This window comes from Anastrepha obliqua, chromosome 2, assembly GCF_027943255.1.
Source record: "Anastrepha obliqua isolate idAnaObli1 chromosome 2, idAnaObli1_1.0, whole genome shotgun sequence".
Taxonomy (NCBI): Eukaryota; Metazoa; Arthropoda; class Insecta; order Diptera; family Tephritidae; genus Anastrepha; species Anastrepha obliqua.
The window spans coordinates 12785411-12805878 of NC_072893.1; the positions used below are offsets into that span (position 1 = coordinate 12785411).

The window sequence follows — 20468 nt, forward strand, 5'->3', positions numbered from 1 at the left end:
GAAATGTATACTAATGAAGTTTACAAATGACAAGCGAAAAATAAAAAATATTGCGTCGTTCCCCTCCCTATCGGAAAAAAGTTGAAGCGCACCTATTGAAAAACGCTTTACTAGTTGAGTTTCCATGCTTGCTGAAATTTAATAAGTTTCTAATAAATCGTCAGCAGAAAGAAGCGAGAAATGTGCTCCTAGGCAGTAAAAGTGAAGCCGAGTGGCGAAATTGGTTGATGTCCATAGCGATTGCTGATCTTAAACGGGTTTGAGCAATATTTCTCAATGGACGCATGTTTTCTGAGCGTTTCTATGCCTTAAAATGGCTAGATCAGCCTCAAGGTGTTAGCGGTAGGCTCAATTTTTTCAAACTAAAACCCTGTCGTCCGAATGGATACAAACGCTCCGGCTCTGAAAGTATTCGATGCGGTACCAGCTGGTGGTAGCAAAGGAAGATCAGGTGGAGAAGGACTTGGCTTCACTTGGTGTGTCCAATTGGCGCCGGTTAGCACGAGAAAAAAACGACTGGCGCGCTTTGTTAAACTCGGCCAAAGTCGCGTAAGCGGTTATCGCGCCAATTAAGAAGAAGAGAAAACCCTTGGCTTGGCCTGGCTTGAAAGTAGACAGTCACGATTATTATATTGAAAATTGAGCAAATTGAGCTCGTCAGTCCGTCGATATAAAAGTGCATACATACATACGTGCATGCCTACATACATGCATACATGCAAGCACTTATATGTACATAAATATATAACTAATAATGTAAAAACCCACCTTTCATTTGAGTAATAGGTACGAACTCCATAAGGCATTCTGGCGCCCCCCTATGAAAGCAATCCCATTTTACAAATAGCACAAATCAAAAACCAATTACAATCGCAACGAAGCACGACCAAAAGCCAACACTGATTAGTGCCACAGCGAACAGCTGTAGATTACGCGACACGCCGTATCCCAGTTACTCAGTCGCTTTCACACCTCATTGACTGTGAGGAATTCTTTGTAAATAGTTTTGAACTAGAAATTCCTTTATAATTGCACATGAAATGCGGCAGAAGTCTCGTGAAATGTGTTATCAAATTGATTAAGTATAAAAAGCATCGATTGTCTGTCAGAAATAAGGCATTCGAGTATAGTATCAAAATGATTTTTCCCAAGCGTCGATTTACACGAAAAATGAGTGGAGAAAATCCCATTTCTATAATCGCACAATAATTTCACTTTCAACAAATTGCTGCGAATTTGCGAAAAAGTAGAAAAAAATGATTAAACATACTGAAAAAACAAACAAAAAAACGCAATTCAAACATAATCAATAACAACAAATTAGCGGCGAGTAAAAAGTGCATTGTTCGTGCCGGTTCACCAGCTTGTAGATAAACAGATGCACTTGTGCGGATGTGTGTATGCATGTATGTATGTATGAATGTGTTAATATTGTTGAAGGCGTAAACAACAAGCCCACTGTTTACTATATGCAATCAAATACACGCCAGAGCACGCTACGAGGGTTGCTAATTAAGTTTTGAGATGGAATAAAAAAAATAGATAAGTAAAAATTATAATTAATTTTTATAATCACAAATGGCTTAATTTTTATTTATTTATAATATAAGGTTGTCAAAAAAGTCTTGCGGTATTTTTATTGAATTTTCAATTGTTCATAAAATTGGTTATAATAATGCGATTTAAGTCAAATATGCGCCGTTTTGTTCGATGACGAGTTCCCAACGAGATGCCAACTTCATAATGCCCCTCTTATAGAAGCTCGCTTCCCTATTGTCAAAAAACTCGGAGAGCCAATTTTCACAGGACTCTCTTGTGGACAACTTCCGACTACCAAGCTCGTTCGCCATGGACAGAAATAGGTGGTAATCACTTGGTGCGAGATCCGGTCTATACGGTGGATGCAAAAGAACCTCCCATCCGAGCTCCCGGAGCTTCTGGCACGTCACCAAAGATATGTGTGGCCTGGCGGAAGACAATTCGGCCTCTGTTGATCAAAGATGACCTCTTCTGCATGAGTGCTGCATTCAAGCGGTCCAGTTGTTGGCAGTACAGGTCCGAATTGAGCGTTTGACCATAGGGGAGCAGCTCATAGTGGATGATTCCCTGCCAATCCCACCAAACACACAGAAGAACCTTCCTGGCCGTCAATCCAGGCTTGGCCACCGTCTGGGCAGCTTCACCGCTTTTCGACCATGACCGTTTGCGCTTCACGTATTCGTAAGTGACCCACTTTTCATCGCCAGTCAGCATCCGCTTCAAAAACGGGTCGATTTTGTTGCGATTCAGAAGCGATTCGCATGCATCCATACGGGCAAACATGTTTTTTTGCGTCAAGTCGTGTGGCACCCATACATCGAGCTACTTTTTGAATCCAAGCTTCTTCAAATGGTTTATAACGGTTTGATGACTCATGCCCAGCTCTTGGCCGATGCTACGGCTGCTACTATGCCGGTCTCTTTCGATCAATTCAGCGATTTTATCGCAATTTTCGACGACAGGCCTTCCGGACCGTGGCGCATCTTCGAGCACCTCTGCACCAGAACAAAAACGTTGAAACCATCGTTGTGCGGTGGGAATGGAAACTGTATCGGGTCCATAAACTGCACAAATTTTATTGGCAGCATGAGATGCATTTTTGCCTTTATCGTAGTAGTACTATAAAATATGCCGTATTTTCTCTTTATTTTGCTCCATGTTTGCGACGCTATAACTCACGAACGACTAAAAGCAAACAACAATTAATCAAACACGTGTTAGCGTGAAAAGAGCTTTCCAAAAAGCTCTAGCGTGAACCGATGCGACGAATACAACTAGAACTACGCGCTTGCAAAGACAAGCTTACGGAAATACCGCGAGACTTTTTGGACAACCTTATATTAATTTTTTTTTTTTTTCAAAATATTATCAAGGAAGTTAAGTACACTCCTTGAACTACATGCCCTTGAACCAATTTTTCAAACCTTCGAAGTAAGGCTTTCTGTCAGCGTTTGCTGAATTACGGCGGCAGGGGCGCCTAATACGAAACAATTTTTTCCACAGTCAAATGTTTAAGCAATTTGTGATTTATGGGCGTGAAACTTATGTCTCAAGCAAGGCATGCCCCAAGCTCACACACGTAAAAATCTGGCAACATTAGTTCACGCTTAACAACCGGCTATGCATGAGCTTCAAAATATGTAGCCATAAATTCTGTGACAAATTTTAAAACAATTTCGCAGAAAAAAGTGCCCTTATTTTTGCTTTTGTTCATCTGTATTGTCTACTAATAAGTTATACTCAGTTTCGTGACAAATTTCGCTGCTGAGAAAGTTTTTAATAAACAAGACGACAAAATCTATGCTGCTTTAGTAAATCTTGCATGTTTTCACAAAGCGTATTGGGAAATTTCCCTCTTACTACAATCGCAACATCATTCGCATGGGCTACGATGTGCTGCCCTCTCTCATCTAGGCTCTTTAGCAAGAAGTTTATTGCCAGAGTCCAGAAGAGCGGGCATAGCACTCCGCCTTGTGGTGTTATTCTACTGAATCTTTCTCTGATCTTCGCGGCTACTGGGATTGCGCTCACAAATCTGTTCATGAGAATGTTTTTGGTGAACTCAACAGGAGCCTCAGGAATTCTAAAATCGATCAGTGCTTTTATTGTGGTGTCCGGTAGGATGTCGTTGAACGCACTCTCAATATCGGAAAAAGCTAAACAAGTTTATAGATTGACTTTTCAATTTCTGTAAGAAGTGAATTAAGCTCTGTTTCTGTACATTTTGCTTTAACTACAGTACGCAGAGTGCGAAATTTGTGTCATACTCATACTTTTTTCTCCCAAATCACAAAACTTAAGTAGCAACCTTCGTATTATAAATGTACGGAAAGTTTGTACGGAAATTGGCGATAACATTTCGTGGGGGGTGTTGAATATCTGTTCGATGTGTAGGCATACATACACACATTGCACGCTCGCTTATCGGTGCATCGATCAGATTGCATGTATGTTTGTGTGTTCCATGTATGTTTGTGTTTTCGTATATATACGCTCGCTTATCGGTGCATCGATCAGATTGCATGTATGTTTGTGTTTTTGTATATATACATATATACATATATGTATGTATATATATGTATATATATGTATATGTATATATATGTATATATGTATATATACAAAAACACAAACATACATGCAATCTGAGCGATGCACCGATAAGCGAGCGTGCACGCGATTGTTCGACGCCGACAGCGAAAGCACACATCATCGCGCATATATCGACGTTTTGAATTTTTGCGAATTCAAATGCGAATTCTCGCTACACTTGCGCCACAGTTTGGTTTTCCCCATACTCTAAATATTCTAAGCATGATGAGGTACATACATCTAAGAGCAACATCAATCGTCGGCATTGGCAGCGACCGCTATTCGGGCGGCAGCTAAGTTGACGCCGACAGAAACGCCAGCAGCAGCAGTTGCTCTCATATATGCATGCACATACACACACACACACACACGCACTTATATTTATTCAGCTGCTACAGACATAGTGTCGGTGAACAGCTGCGACTGCGGGAGCACCGGTCGGCGCTGAGCTAGTGAGTTATGCTCCAAAATTTAGGAACAGTAAACAAGTTTTTTGTTGTAATTCACTGAATTTGAGATAATATTTGAAATCACAAATTGCTTTTATTTGAACCGATTTTTACTAATTACAACTCGACATTTCAATTTCTGATAAAAAAAAATCAGGTATCAGATTAGCATAAATTTTTTAGATTCATTAATAAGTACCCAGGAGCCTTAGATGTAATCCATTTTTAATCGGTTTCTTCTTGCCAACAAAGTAAATTCGTCGCTTATGCAGTCTTTGCAATAAAGGACGATTAAGAAAAGAAACTGGAATCCAGTTGAGATTAATAAATTTCTTCGTACTAAAAAGTAATTAATTCTACATTAATTTTTATTGATCTTCACGCAGGGTGGCAAAAATCCTTTGACTGAACCCTCCGCGAGTGTGTCGCCTGGGCAATGGGTCTCAGCATCTTTGCACTTCCCACTCACGTCTTTCTTCTAATACTTGAATTCTCGAAATTTGATATTGGATGCGAGGAGCAAGGCGGTAAAAGGTCTTGCTAAGGCTGTTTACAAGGTATGTATGTCTCCCCCCAGCACCTTTATGGTGGGCGAAGATATGCACAACTTTGTTGCAATCATGGTCAAGAAGTGCCTGACGGGTAGGCATAAAGCGCTGTGGGAGTAGTCTCTAAACAACAAAACCAACATGGCGTCGAAAAAGGAAGATAAATTTGCCGGGATATCAGTCCAAAGGACATTGGCAGTAATGACTGCTACTATCGGCGGGCGCGGTGGGGAACTTAATTCTCCTCTGCTTGTCGCCAGTGGTCACACCACTACTGCGATAGTTGCAGACCCCAGCTGTCGAAATGCTTTGCAAAACAGTGTAATTGATCAGCCACAAAGGGTACCGCAATGTAATCAGACTCGGATCTCGAAAGCAGTAGCAGCGTGACAACCGTAAACACCGCCGCATAAGAGGAGCTGCAGACATACTGTTCACTAGACAGGGCTATTTTACTGGGGCGGCAGCGCTTGGTCGGGAAAACCCCAAGTCATTCCGGTGACGTAGAACCGGCTGATATGGGAATGCAGACTCTGGCCCCAGCCTCACATCAGCATGGTTTCCGTCGAGTGCATAGCACCACCACTGCACTCACCGTCATAAACGCCCAGATAAACTGCGGGCTTAACCGAAACCACCCCTGCGAGAGGACTGTCCTAGTAGCGTTGGACTTGATGACATTTATCAGTCGACACTCCGGCCAGGGCTGAAGAGGTGGTCCGCCAACTATCGGAGCGGTCGTCCCTCGTCAGTGATTTTTCGTGACCACACATCTAAACAGAGGAAGATTAAGCAAGGTGTTCCGCAGGGTAGTGTCCTTTCACCCTTGCTGTTCAACTTCTACATCCCGGAACTCACCCAGCCACCAGAGGAAGTCTCCCATGTCACATACGCTGACGACTGTACGATAATGGCGTCGGGCAATGACATCGATGGCGCGTGCACCTGGACAAAGGAGGTCGAACTGCCTCTCAAGCTAAAAGTCGATGACTCACCAATTCCGACTGTAAACAATCCCAAAATTGTGGGTGTAACCTTCGACAATTTGCTCTCCTTCTCTGCGCACACAACCGCAATTGCCACTAAAGTCCAAAATCGCAATAAGGTCTTCAAATCGCTTACCGGCAGCACTCGGGGCCAAAACAAAGAATTGTTGCTATCGACAATTAAGGCAATTGGCTAGCCGGTTTTAACCTATGGTGCGCCTTTCTCGTCGCTTGGAACTAATGACACGCAGTGGATAAGCTCCAGACATGCCAAAACATTGTCATTCGGGCAGCGACGGGCTGCCTCCTGATGTCCCCAATACAACACCTACACAACGAGGCCAATATGCTACCTGTCAAGGAGTATAACAAACTGCTCAGCAAGCAGTTCCTACAGTCCTACTACGCCGACGAGATCCAGGGCAAAACAAAAAGAGACCTAGTGGGCGGCCGGACAGTGTTTAGACAGACATTAAACGACATTCACCGGGAGACTGTTACCACCTTCATTAACTCCCGTCCAGTGAATGCCGTGATGGGAGTCCAACACTGGCATAATTACGTTCTGGATATTGTAGCAGGTTAAACTCCTACTTATCCAGAATTGACCCCGACATACCTAACTTATGTCCGGCATGTCGACGTACCCCGCACTACACTAACCACCTTTCACATCCCTTTAAAACCCACTCATCTAACACCCCTCTCCCTCTGGTCCCAACCTGTCCAAACAGTTTTTCCTGGGCCTACCTTTGGGTGAGCCTGACGAAGCCGACCTATGATATACTCTACACTGACGGGGCTTCTCTTACTGCTACAACAACAACAACAACAAGGAGCTGCAGACATCACCGAAAGCTTCAACATCAAGTGCCGTTTGCGACAGCAGGAAAGGAGCGAGAAAGATGGCGAGTAAGTAGGGACAGAAAGCCCTTGCCCAATACAAAACGGTGGTAAAGTTCAAATGCGGCTCCAAAAGCCTCCTCACGCCTACGTAGCAGGAGGATTTGAAATGGGTCGAAAACGCAATTACGAAAGGACGAGAGCACTTCCCAAAACAGGAAAAGTGTGTGACAACGCACCCTGTCTTCATCAATAAAATTGAGGAGAACGTGACTAGCAACTTGAATAAGGCGAAAAAGCAAAGATCCGGGGAAGAAGAAAAATCTGTGGCTAAGCGTCGTCGTACGAATGCAGCTCCTGCAAATCTTGCTGACCAGCCGAGCAGTGCCAAGATTACATATAGCCAAGGTCAGTGATGTAGTCAGAAGATCGTAGCACTGATTGACCGAAGTCATCCGAATGGACACATGACGGCAAATCAATGGAAGCAGGTAGATGAAAAACTGCTACAAGTTATCGGTGCGCGGATCGTAAACAAGCCGGAAAACCCCTCGCCTTCATTCGAAGGAGCAAAGTTCGGACATTTTATTTGGGCATGCAATCATTTCCAGACCAGGATCGTGGAGGTTATTGCAGCTAATGGAAATTTTACTGAATGACTTTATAGATACCGCACGGAGCTGTACGTGGAAATGAAAAGGAATGTCATGATTAAATTTAAGCAAAAGTGTCTGTAGGTAAAATAAGTAGATTAACAGCTAGATGAGTAAAAAACTCTAAGTACAATCAGGAATGATAGAATACAGGGTTACGCTATGCCAGACCATAACGTCAATACAGAGACACAACAAATGAAAAGCAAAGGCAGAATGAGTGAAAGCAAGTGGAAAGCAAGGAGCGAACTGCCTTTTGAGGGTTCATTATCATTGCTGCTTTCACACTTTAATACGCGGCATTACATTTTTATCATTTTGTTTAATTTAAAAATCAAAATTTTTAGTAACCGTCAATGTTTATTTTATGTGCAGACGTCACTCAAAACGGCCGCTTCTCTAAAATTCGCGGATGGCGCCACCTTCGCATTCTCGACAACGTGGTGCACAATAGGTAGCTCAATATTAAGGGCAAGCAACGTCGAATCATGGCATTTCTAAGTGGTAACACAACAACCAAACATATGTATAGTTGCGAACACAAAAATAGCAGTACGAAAAAAATATTAGGTTTCTTCAAAAAAATTTTAATCTATGATGGGATTAGAAAGTTTCAATTATTATTTTGAAATATTATTCTATTCTTTAATTGAACACATATTCAAAGTGTCAACGTTGAACGTAAACGGACGTGTTTTTCCGACCTCCCGTGTTAACTAAGTTTATTGGTAATATACCTAATCGTTCGTGCGACAGTGACTCGATTTAACCTATCGTTTTACTTGGACACTTTTTTATCCACAATGCCATGCATATGCGGTCAAAAGGTTGACCGTGGGCAGCCAAACAAAAAAATCCAGTGTGTTAAGTGCAGTGAATTTTACCATCTTACTTGTGAAAATTTATTGCCTGCTGACATTGAGTACCTGCTGAAAATAAATAAGCAGTATTGTTGTAAACAATGCACAAAAGCGCGCCGTAATTCGATCCTACTGTCGCCTCGCTCAGTTTCTCCGCCAATAGATGCAGACAACAACAATGAAAATATTTCTGAGACCATCAATATTTCATCGCTTCCAGCTACTTCGGTACCCGTAAGCCCGAATCCATCAGGGGAGTGCAGCAAGCAAGAAATCAACCTGCAAGCTGTTTTCGACGAAATTAAATCTCTTAGATATGCCCAGGAGAAAATGATAGCTGTAATTAGCTCTTTGCAAACCGACAAGAGAAATCTAGTTAAAAAGGTAGAAGAACTACAGTTTGAGGTAAAAGCCGTTCGTCACAAACTTTGCGATCTCGATGTCGCTGCTACTATTCCCGCTTTGGCTAATGATATAAAAGCCCTTCACAACAATTTACATGTACTACACAACATGTAAATACCCTGTGGATGTCAGTCACCAGATCGCCCTCCTTGTTCCTACACGAAAACGCCCCATTCTTGAAACCCTCTGTAAGCCGCCGAACTTTCTGATAGAATTTTCGGGCGTTTTTCCCGTTGGCCAGCATCTCAAGCTCCTCGCACTCCCGCATTTCGGCCTCTCGTCTCTTCATTCTGATAATACGTCTCTTTTCCTTTGGGAGCTCCTGGTAGCGATCCCAGCGATGTAGTTAGATGTTGCTAGAAGCTTATCTTTCATCTATCGCAACATGATCGACTTGGTTTCGCGTTTTTCAAGTAGGAGACAACCACGTAGTTTGATGTATCTTCTTATGCTGGAATCCGGTGCTGCAGACTACCATGTTTCGAGCCCCGGCGAAGTCGATCAGCCTCTGCCCGTTACCGGATGTTTCGTTGTGCAGACTGAATTTTCCGACTGTGGGACCAAAAATTCCCTCCTTGCCCACTCTGGCATTGAAGTTTCCAAGCACGATTTTTAAGTCGTGGCGGGGGCAGCGTTTTAGGAGCTTTTAGAAGAAATCTTTAGTCACATCGTCCTTCTCTTCCGTCGGGGTAAACGAGCGAGATGATGAAAAATTTCGTTTTGATGCGGATTATTGCGAGACGCTTGTTCACCGAAGTGAAGTCTAACACCGAATTTGCGGTCCTCTACATGGCAGCTGCAGTAGACGTCGCAAGGTCCAATACCTTGCCCCGTCCATCGCATCCCTCGAATGGCAGTGATGCCACCGGGACATTAACCAGCCAGGCAAGGGCACCTTCCCCATTAAGGGGCATGCCCTCAATCATAGTCCTTAGTTCGTCTGCAGGCGTCGTCATCAGAATAACCAGTTGAAGTTGATGACGCCCCAATCAAAGCAATAATCGATTCGGATCGTCCACACAGTACATGCGTTGAAAATCACTTAAAACAACTTGGCTATGTTCAAAAACTCGATTCATGGGTTCCTCACGAACTGAAAGAAACGCACTAACAGATGCGATTTGCTAAAGAAACGTAGTGAAAATGATCCATTTTTAAACGACTGATAACTGCCGATAAAAAATGGGTTATTTACAACAATATCAAGCGGAAAAGATCGTGGAGCAGGCCAGGTGTACCAACTCAAACAACATCAAAAGCTGATATTCATCAAAAGAAGGTTTTAATATCAGTTTGGTGGGATTACAAAGGAATTGTCTACTTTGAACTCTTACCACCCAACTGAGCGATCAATTCTCATGTTTACATTGAACAACTAACGAAATTAATCAATGCAGTTGAAGAAAGGCGGCCCGAATTGACAAATCGAAAAAGTATTGTATTCCATCATGACAATGCAAGGGTGTCGCCACTCGGCAAAAATGATTGGAGCTTGGTTGGGATGGATGCCACATCCACCATATAGTCCTGACCTTGCACCATCTGATTACTTTTTGTTCGATCGATCTTTACAAAACTCCTTGAATGGTAAAAATTTCAATAATGGTGGTGATGTCAAATCGTACCTGATTCAGTTTTTTGCCAATAAAAACCAGAAGTTTTATGAACGTGGGATTCTGATACTGCCTGAAAGATGACAAAAAGGTCATTGATAAAAAGGAGCAATACATTACAGAAAAAAGTTATTTAGTTCCATGAAAAAAATGTCTTTGATTTTCTGAAAACAATTCGCAATTACTCAGTTCCCAACCCAATAGTATCAGCAGCGACACCTCTTTTACGATGAGGGAAACTTATTCTCATACCCAATATTTGACTTCTTTTTCCCTAAAATAATGTATGCATAACCCTCACTAAATTTAAAAAAATATAGACTAAAAAGCATTCTTTCGTATAACTCTGACTTCAATGTTGCACTCAAAAACGTAATGACGTTATTTATGTTGTTGCTAGATTTATTCAGATAAACTCTACGCAGGAATGAGAAGTAGTTCCCCACGCGGCATCCGAATGGGCCATGAGCCTGAGTGCGTCCTACAGTGGACAACCACTTCAACCTAACCTAACCTAACCTTCGCATCTGAAATTCCTGAACCCTTCGTAAAAATTTGGTTCTGAAATGTTCTTTTGTGTGATTTATACGAAAAAAATAAATGATTTTAAAATATAATAACTGTTTAAGGGTACTACTATTTTCATGTTCACAGCTGTATATAAAGGGTGGTTAAATTTCAAGGGCCGATGTTGAATGTAAACCACACCTAAAGGTGAAGTTTTTTTCTGCATTTCATCTGACATTTTTCAATTCCAGACTAACTCAATTTGAACCATGGAAAGATACACAATCGAGCAAGGCGTTGAAGTTATTCAGGCTTCTTATGAATGTGCACGTCATCTTCAGCTCAGTGGATTCGTCAATAGGTAGAATTGCCACATTTGGGCGACTGATAATCCAAGAGTGATTGCCAAAAAACCAACGCATCCACAAAGAGTGACTGTTTGGTGCGGTTTATGGGCCGTCGGCATCATTGGGCCGTATTTTTTCCAAAATTAGTCCGGTCAGGCAATTACTGTGAATAGTGTTCGCTATCGTGAGATGATAACGAACTTTTTATGGCCCAAATTAGAAGATATGAATGTGGACGATATGTGGTTTCAACAGGACGATGCCACTTGTCACACAGCTAACGAAACAATGGCTCTTTTGCGCGAAAAATTTGATGGACGAATAATCTCACGTCGCGGCGATGTCAATTGGCCGCCAAGATCATGTGATTTGACACCGTTGGACTTCTTTCTTTGAGGTTATTTGAAAGAAAAGCTGTGTGTCGATAAGCCAGGAACAATTCAAGAGCTAAAGGATGAGATAATTTTGCACATTAACGGCATAGAACCTAAATTATGGCTCAGCGTCATCGAAAATTTGGACCATCAGATGGAGGTGTGCCGCCGAGGCAGCGGTGGGTATTTGGCCGATATTTTGTTTGTGGTGTAATTGAGTCATACCAATATTATCATAACAGAGAAAAATAATAATTTCTAAAAAAAATTGTATTTTATTCAAAATCAAGATCGGCCCTTGAAACTTAACCACCCTTTACATATTTGTTATCAAAACTTAAAAATGCCGTGATGCTAACCTGTTTGCACTTAATTGTGAATAATAAAAACAAAATTACTCTCTAAAAAGAAGCACTAAGTTTCCCCGATTTCGGTCAATAATGTAGGTAAATCCGTGGTTAAATCTTTATGTGGGGTAGTGACGCAAGCAAATGGCAACATCACAACAGGATGTCTTGACTATTCTTTCGGTAGTCAGTTTGACGTATGACTGATTTTTACGTAGGCTAACTAGCGTAGCTAACAAGTACATTTATTTATACAATAAATACATACAGACAGACAGACAGACAGAGGAAGAAGCCGAAAGAATTTCTGAACTTCAGATGGTATATTGATATTTGTACATACTGGCGTATAGCAAGTACATATGTACATACATGCATACATACATACATACATACATACACACATATACATACACACATACACACACACACAGCAGTACAAGTACTGACGACTGTAACAAAAGTGATTATTTAATGTATCTGTAACCTTTCTGGCTTTCTTAACACCTTCACGGCTCACTGGTTGGCCAACCAGTCACCTGCTGGAGAGACGGGCACGCACTGGCTCTCTAGCCATGACTTTCAAGTACAAATTCAGCTATGACGCACTTGTCACCCACTTTGTTAGTACTTAGATAGATAAACGAGTAAACATAATGAGCATAATGAAGTCTCATTCCAACGCACATACATACATACAAATATGTAACAACTTGTGCATACATTCATTTATGAGTTTATCGGCATGTCATAAAAGCGATTCCAGACTATTTTTCATGCGAAGCTCAGGAACTCAAGAAAAGTCACTACGTAGTTTTGCAATATTATCGTGTCATCAAAGTTAAAATAAAATTATGCTACCGTGAAGTTATGTGTCATATTGGCTTTCCTGCCAACGGAACGGAGTGTGACTAAGAACAATTTAGGGTTAAGGTTGTCAACAGTTTCCGTTTGAGTATAACTCTAAAATTATGAAACGTGACAACTTCATAGTTACATAAACAAAATTGCCTGTTTAGTAGAGTAGCAGCTGTTTTCCTTTTAAATGGTGTTGCACTCACTGCTCGCATTTAAAGTTGTTCACCCAACAAACAGGCTACTAGAAAAAAAATGTGCATAAGGGGTAGTCAGAATTTTCAAAAAATTTGATTTTTTTGGCATTTTCTTAAAGTATAATATCTTAAAAATATACTGTGAAAATTTTAAGTGAATCCGACAGATATTTTTCGAGTTATTCAACAATTAACAAAGGGCGCTCGGGCGCTCCGGAGTGGAGAGCAAAACTTTAAATGCGTTTTTCTCAAAACTATGTTGTTTGAACTGGTGATCACTGTAACTTAAAAACCGCTTGGTAGATTTCAATAAAATTTATACTGCTTTTGAAAAACATAAAAAAATCGTGCCTGGTAGAAGGATTTCTTTTTCAAAAATTTCGATTTTTTTTGTCGGTTTTTTCTCGAAAATCTGAAAAAAAGATCGATCAGGCACAAATTATCTATTAACAAAACTAATTTCTCTTGTCCGATTGATTTTAGATGAATCTCCAGGGACTTGTGATGATCACCGCAAGGAACTTCTGGAGAAACGGGCTCCACATAAACAGCGACAACTTTTACAATTACTAATTTTTTTTTTAATTTTGCTAAAGTCAAGTCAAAATATGATGCTTTGTTTTTATTTTTGTAAAATAAAGCAATTGACTAGCACAAAAAAATATTGAAAATAATCATTTTTTCGGGCCTCTGACTACCCCTCACTCCATAAACCAAGAATGTTAGTGCAAAGAAGTGTGCGTATTGAAGTGGAAAAAGATTGTGGCTTTGTTGTGACGAAATTCTAGACGAGATGTATGTGAGCAAAGGCGAATTCTTATATAGAAGTTGACTTCGGTTGAGCAACAACAACATTTTTATGTACAAGGTAGCGCAAAATTAATACACCAACTTTCACTTTGGATCCCCCAGCTCGACATGTTCAAAGATTGAACGGAGGAGAGAAGAAGTCTGTCAGACATTTTTTTATTTATTAACTTATTTATTTGTTAATCAAACACACAACCAGAAGTTATTTTACAGGGTTTGAGGGTAATTCTAAGTCACTGTCCAGCGTGGCATGCTACTAGGTTCAAATACTTTGGCTCATCGTTCTTGAATGGTACTAATGACTTAACGAGGAGTAGCAGACAAACTGCTACTGTGATATCAAAATATTGTAGATCGGCAACGGTCTACGTGAATAGAAATACAATCAAAACAAGCCAAACAAGATACAGGGTGGGCCATATAGCATTTGCTTTTTGAACCACCTATTTTTTTGAGAATGGTAACACGAATGGCATGTCAAATGTGTTTATAATTCACTTTAAGGCTTGACATTTACGAAATGGGATGCTTGAACAAAATTGGGAAATATTGAAAACCTATTTCCAAAGTGGTGAGTCTTCTTCTTCTTCCGCGGTTACAGTAAATGGCGAGCGTTACTGTGACATGCTCAACGAGTTTTTGTTTCCAAAAATTGAAGAGGATGACATGGACGACATTTGGTTTCAACAGGACGGTGCAACTTTTCACACTGCCAAAGTCACACTCGAACTTTTGGCTACCGTTTTTGAAAACCGAATAATCAGCCGAAATTCCGATATCGATTGGCCGCCTCGGAGCTGTGATTTAAGCCCGTTGGACTATCTTTTGTGGGAAGCCGTTAAGGACAAATGCTATACGAACCATCCAGAGACGATTGATGATTTAAAACACGAAATCGAAGTTGCCATTCATGAAATTGGAGCCCAAATAATCGAAAATGTGCTTAAAAATTGGGTTGATCGAATGGCCTACTGTAAAGCCAGTCGTGGCAGTCATTTGAACGATATTATTTTTCATTCATAAATGAAAATGTTGAATCTTCAAAATACAAAAAAAAGTTTGAAAAAATATTGATTAGTTTTTTTTTTATAGCCGATTCAAAAAGCAAATTTTACATGGCCCACCCTATATATCAGTAATCAACATGGTTTTATGGCTGGTAGGTCAACTGTCACTAATCTTGCTGTTTTCTCAGATTTTTGTTCGTCGGCTTTCACTAATAGTCTTCAAGTTGATGCAGTTTATACGGATTTTTCGAAGGCCTTCGCCATTAAAAAACGTTATAATACCTATTAATTTCGTAAATAACACCTCTTATTGGAAAACCCTTTATGCAACGAAAAATTTGAGAGCTCATCGCCAGCTTGGCCAATCTTTTCATCTTATTTTGTTGTTTATATAAATATTCTAACTTTTTAAAATGGTGCTTTTATAAAAGAAGTTCTTAGCGCGACTGCAATTCAATTAAAAAAAATCCGCGATCGTCCTCACATTCAAGCAACATATGTACATATATATGTACGTATATTTGTTTATATGCTGGTCTGAATTTCTTTTACAAATCAGATATTCATTTACAAATCGGATATTCATTTACAAATCCAAGTGTACTCACTTATGAACGAAAAATGCTTGCCTGTTGCAAAAGTCACACGTTTGCCGTTCGTGTGCCTCCATCTGTTATGTTTCGTCGTCTTGTAAAATTGTTTCTATTTCCAGTTGCGGCGTCAAAAAGTTTTCTCTTCCTTCTGTTTTTTTTTTTTTGACTGTATTGTGCGTGTGGGTGTGCTGATTTTTATTTTAAATTTTTTGTGAAATCTCAAATTAAAAATATTTATTAGAATTTTTTTTTATTTTAATTTTGACGAAATTTCGCGATTGAGGCCCAGATCGTGTGAGAGCGGCAGATCTGCTGCCAGCCGAAGCTCCTGAGTACAGAGTTCACTTGTAATTTAACACGTTTTTGCATGCAATACCAATTGCAATGATGTTGTGAGAGCCTTATCGAAATGAGAATTTGGATTTAAAATTTTTTATTATTTGTTTTTGTTTATGCACGTACTTTTATTTGTCTCATTTATTTTGCTACCGTCTTTTTTCTTTTGCTTTTTTACTCGCTACTCCCTTCTCTTTTATTTGATTGCTTTTTATCGCCTTTTTCCTATTCTATATTTAGCACTTTCGCGACAAGCCCGCCGCTTGCTTGTCAACAGTAATTATTGCCTTTCGTTTTGCTCTTATTGCTATTGTAAATGCACACAAATAGTATTTGAAAGAGAGTAATATTATTATTGTTGTTAATTGGTTCGGCTGCGCGTTTGAAATATAGAAACAACAAGCACAAGTGTACATATTTTGTATGATCGGTAGGAGGGCTTCTGTGACTGTAGTTACATGATTTCGAGTGTTTTAAGTGATTTTTTTTGCTGACCTATTTATTGCAAGTGCGTGCGCTTCAGGAAGGGTTTTTGTTTAAGCGAAAAAATGCTCTCTGTCGATATTAAATTAATATCTCTTTTTTATAAAATTTATCTAAATATTTTGCAATAATTAAAAACATAAATAAAACTTATACAAATGGCAAACGATTTACACTATAATTAGAAACTGTAAACAGGAGATAACAATAATAACAAACACATAACCAAAATTGCGTTGAGAGAAACCACAAATCAAGCGACTGAGAAGGAATTGTTCGAAGTGTTAAATGGAAAACGAATTGTAATAGATTTTGAATAATAAGAGGATTTTGACAGTTAATTCAGTTAGGCTGGACTTAATTAACGTAACATGATTTAATATTTTGCCTTACCTGTGGAAATTTGAAAAGTCGAGCCAATAAGCACCGAGAGATTTGGAAATCCCAAAGCACTCAGCCTAAAAAGCCCATTGCATTTAAAGCTCAGTGAAAGGGTAGATAATCAAGGATAAAAGGAGAGAGGTAAAAGAAGGAAAAAGATAGGATAGTATAGAGAAAAAGAGGTAGTTAGAACTGTGAGAATTTTCCAGATTCTTTGGTAAACTTGAAAATATGCTTCAGCTTGAGAGAACGAATTTTACTCGTTCTCATCAATTTTACTCGTTCTCATGACATTTGAGCGTCTTTTCCCCCAAGTTTTAGAAGATAGTGCGACAGTTTACTGTTCGGGCTTGTCACAAAACCTTTTGCACTACTGCAGCATTCTAACAAGCGGAGCATCGCTCTTTACGTAAATTGCATACATAATCGCTGGTCCACTTTATATTTCCTGCAGAATTTATTCCGATTATTGGCTCTAGTCCCTGTGGGGGAACCGCTGATCTACAGATGGTCAATTCATCGGCAATTTCATGCCCTTGAATACCGCAGTGTCCGTGAACCCTTATATATATATGGCGCGTACACCGTTTTTTTGCTTTGGATGTTTGACTGAGCTCCTCTTCCTATTTGTCGTATACGTCTTGATGTTGTTCCACAAATAGAGGAACGTACAAATTCAAGCCGTCTCTGAACGGTAAATATTTTTGATGAGGAGCTTTTTAATGACAGAAATACACTACGTTCTCTCTGAATTCCGAATGGTAGTCACACACAAACCCATTCGGCTATATTAGCCAAATAAGTACAAACTTCTTCTGCGTTGCAACAGAATTAAGCTTCTTCCACATCCTTTAACAATCTTTGAGGTTTGCTTTACGTTCTCCAAAGCCTTTAGTGCAGCCTGACTGTCAGTAAAGACTCCAATCTGTTTCCCGCTACATCTCCTCTCAATGACCCATTCTGCTACTTTCAGAATGGCAAAAATTTCAGTTGGGAAAACACTTGCGATTCCTACCATGGAGTAATGATACTTATTATTATCGTTTAAGTACCATCCGGCTCCAGAATCTATTTCATTTGGCATGAAATTTCCTTCCAAATGAAACTATGGGTAACTAAGGTCGTCCTTAGGTGCCAAAACAGTGGATACTACTCAGACAGCATCTTAAAGAGTTCTCTGTGTGCTGAAGTCCAGTCTTTGAACCAGAAACCATATTTATGGAGCCTACACATGGCTTTTATTCCTGTTGTTTTTTTAGATCAGAGGGGAGCAAATTAAGCATAGGATAATTTATTTGATTTGGAATTATAGGAGATGAACTGCGAAATTGATCAATCGAATGGATATGCCATCGCCTTGTCCATCAGCCAAGAGAACGCATCTTGATGCTTTGTACAATTATACTGAATTGAAAAAATGTGACGGCTAAATGTCTGTATTTGATCCATTGTGATGTGAATTTAACTTGTTTTCATTTAAATTTTTTGTTTTTTTTTTTTTTCTTTTAAGAACAATGAGAGAAATTTATACAAATAATAGCGTACCCTCGCCCGCTTCGCTAGACGATAAATTCAATGATTTGCTGAAAGAGAATAAAATTAATACGAAACAAAGCAAATTCTTTGATACAATTTCATTCGAACTTTATTGTAACACTTTTTGGTAGACAACGTTTTTGGTTTTTTCATCTTTCGCGTGAATAATGACGATGGTTTGCCAACTCGTGAGCAAGCTACATACAATTGTCCATGAGAAAAAATTGGGTATTCTAAATTAATACCGCACATTTGTAGAGACTGTCCTTGCGCCTTATTAATTGTCATAGCGAAGGCAAGGCGAATAGGGAACTGCAAATATTTGTAATCAAATGGTAAACCCGTCGGAATCAGTGATCTTCTCCTTTGTATATTACTTCCCTTTCAAAATTGTTGCTTCGATAACGTTACCCATTACCTTCTTCAAAGCGAGTCTGGTACCGTCGCAAAGTCGTGGCACATTACTGTTGCGCAGCATAATAATCGGTGCTGCAATTTTTAATCGTAAATTATAAGGTGGTAGGCCTGGCAAATCGAGTGAGTTTAAGAATTCAGTTGGATAATTTACGACATCATCTTGATCAGTAATAGAGTCCATTGACTTATATGCAACTATGTCACCAGGTATTTGATCTAAAATAGCTGAATTTATATCATTGACGTCCTTATTTTTCCCAGCTAAAATTGCTCTTTCGCTGAGTCAATCATGGTTTTTGTAATGTTGAACTATGTTTGGAAATACACTCTGTATCAATGCCTCTTTAGACTGTGCAAAAGTGCAGAAATTGTTAGGCAATGTTATCATTCCTGTTGTTTTTGAAAAAAAGGTTAATTTTTTTTGGTTAAAAAGTGTTTTTTGAAGTTTTGAAAAACACTTCGCTCTAACAAATTTCTTCTCAGTTAATTGCTGAAAATTAAATATTTTGAAAAAACTATTTTTTTTGAATTTAACGTTTTTGAGAAAATTTTGTTCTTGAAAAAATTTCATCCTTTTGTAAAAGTTTAAATTGATTTGTTAAAAAAGATTTTTTTCCGCTTTGAAAAACACCCCCTCGAAAAAATGTATTCTATATTAATAGTGGAATATGAAATGCTTTGAAAACACCATTTTTTTTTTTAATTTTATTTGGTTTTCAGAAAATTTTGTTTTGAAAAAATTTCATATTCTTGAAAAAGTTTTAGTTTATTTTATTTGTTTAAAATTTTTGAAATTTTTTTTTTTGTAATTTTAGAAAAACACCTCTTAGAAGAAATTTCTTTTATCTTTTTGAGGAAAATTTGGTTTTGAAAAAATTTCATGCTTTCGAAATTTTTTTATTTTACTTTATTTCTTCAAAATTTTTGAAAACAATTTTTTTTATAATTTTCGAAAAACACCCCTTTGAAGAAATGTTTTCTATGTGTCATAGTGGTATTCCATTATCTTTTAGGATTATAGTCAAATACTTACAAATATCTACGCTTTCACAAATAGCAACAATAAACAAATTTCCTCAAAACCAAAAAATTTACTTTTTTTCTAAAAAAATTCTAAACAAACAACGTAATAAATTTAGAATTTTGTGTTCACGAAAAAACAGTATTGTTTTTATTGTATTAATTGAAAACCAAAATGTTGCAAAAAATCAAAACAAAACTAAATTATTTTTTTGTGTTCATTTGGTCCATATGTTCCATAAAAAGTTGATATGATAAATAATATGCAGGGTCTGATACACGCAAATTTCCATTGACCATTATAGTGACAAAATTATCGATCACCAATTCCAACAGGATTTCAAAATCAGAGTTGGAATGAGTTGTTGTGTGGTGTACTTCTGAATAAATGAGAAATAAACAAAATAAATCTAAAAATTCGACTTCTAACTTTATCTTGTGTATGTTCTTATTACCTTTGAATTTTTCCAATGAAGCACCATTCATTTTAAATTTTCCAAGAATTTTTTTTATCATTTCGCGTTTCTTTCCTTTTTCATTCGATTCCAACATTTGTTCATAGCCGAAAACATCGTTTGCAAACGCATTCATTTCCATATAGAATTGGTCAAAGAAAGCATTGCTCAATTGAATTGAAACATTATTTTCATAAATACTTAGGACCTTAACTAATGTACCTTGGTACATACCTAACGCAGATATTCATCGTACCTTGACATCGATACTATTGATGAAACAATACAAAGCGCTAGCAGAAGACACATAAATAG

General features: G+C 38.8%; 1 protein-coding gene across 2 annotated transcripts in view; it reads right to left on the reverse strand.

Annotated features, from left to right (window-relative positions):
- The window catches only part of LOC129238990 (uncharacterized), a 128898-nt gene that overhangs the window by 68672 nt on the left and 39758 nt on the right, over positions 1-20468 (reverse strand). The window contains exons 1-2 of one of the 2 annotated variants that reach the window (XM_054874246.1): positions 15988-16501; positions 15541-15925 (exon numbers count right to left, since the gene is read on the reverse strand). The exons of the other annotated variant lie outside the window; for it this stretch is intronic. The gene's annotated coding sequence lies outside the window, so the exon portion shown is untranslated. Of the gene's footprint in view, positions 1-15540; positions 15926-15987; positions 16502-20468 lie in introns of those variants that run through there. 2 annotated transcript variants of the gene reach the window in all.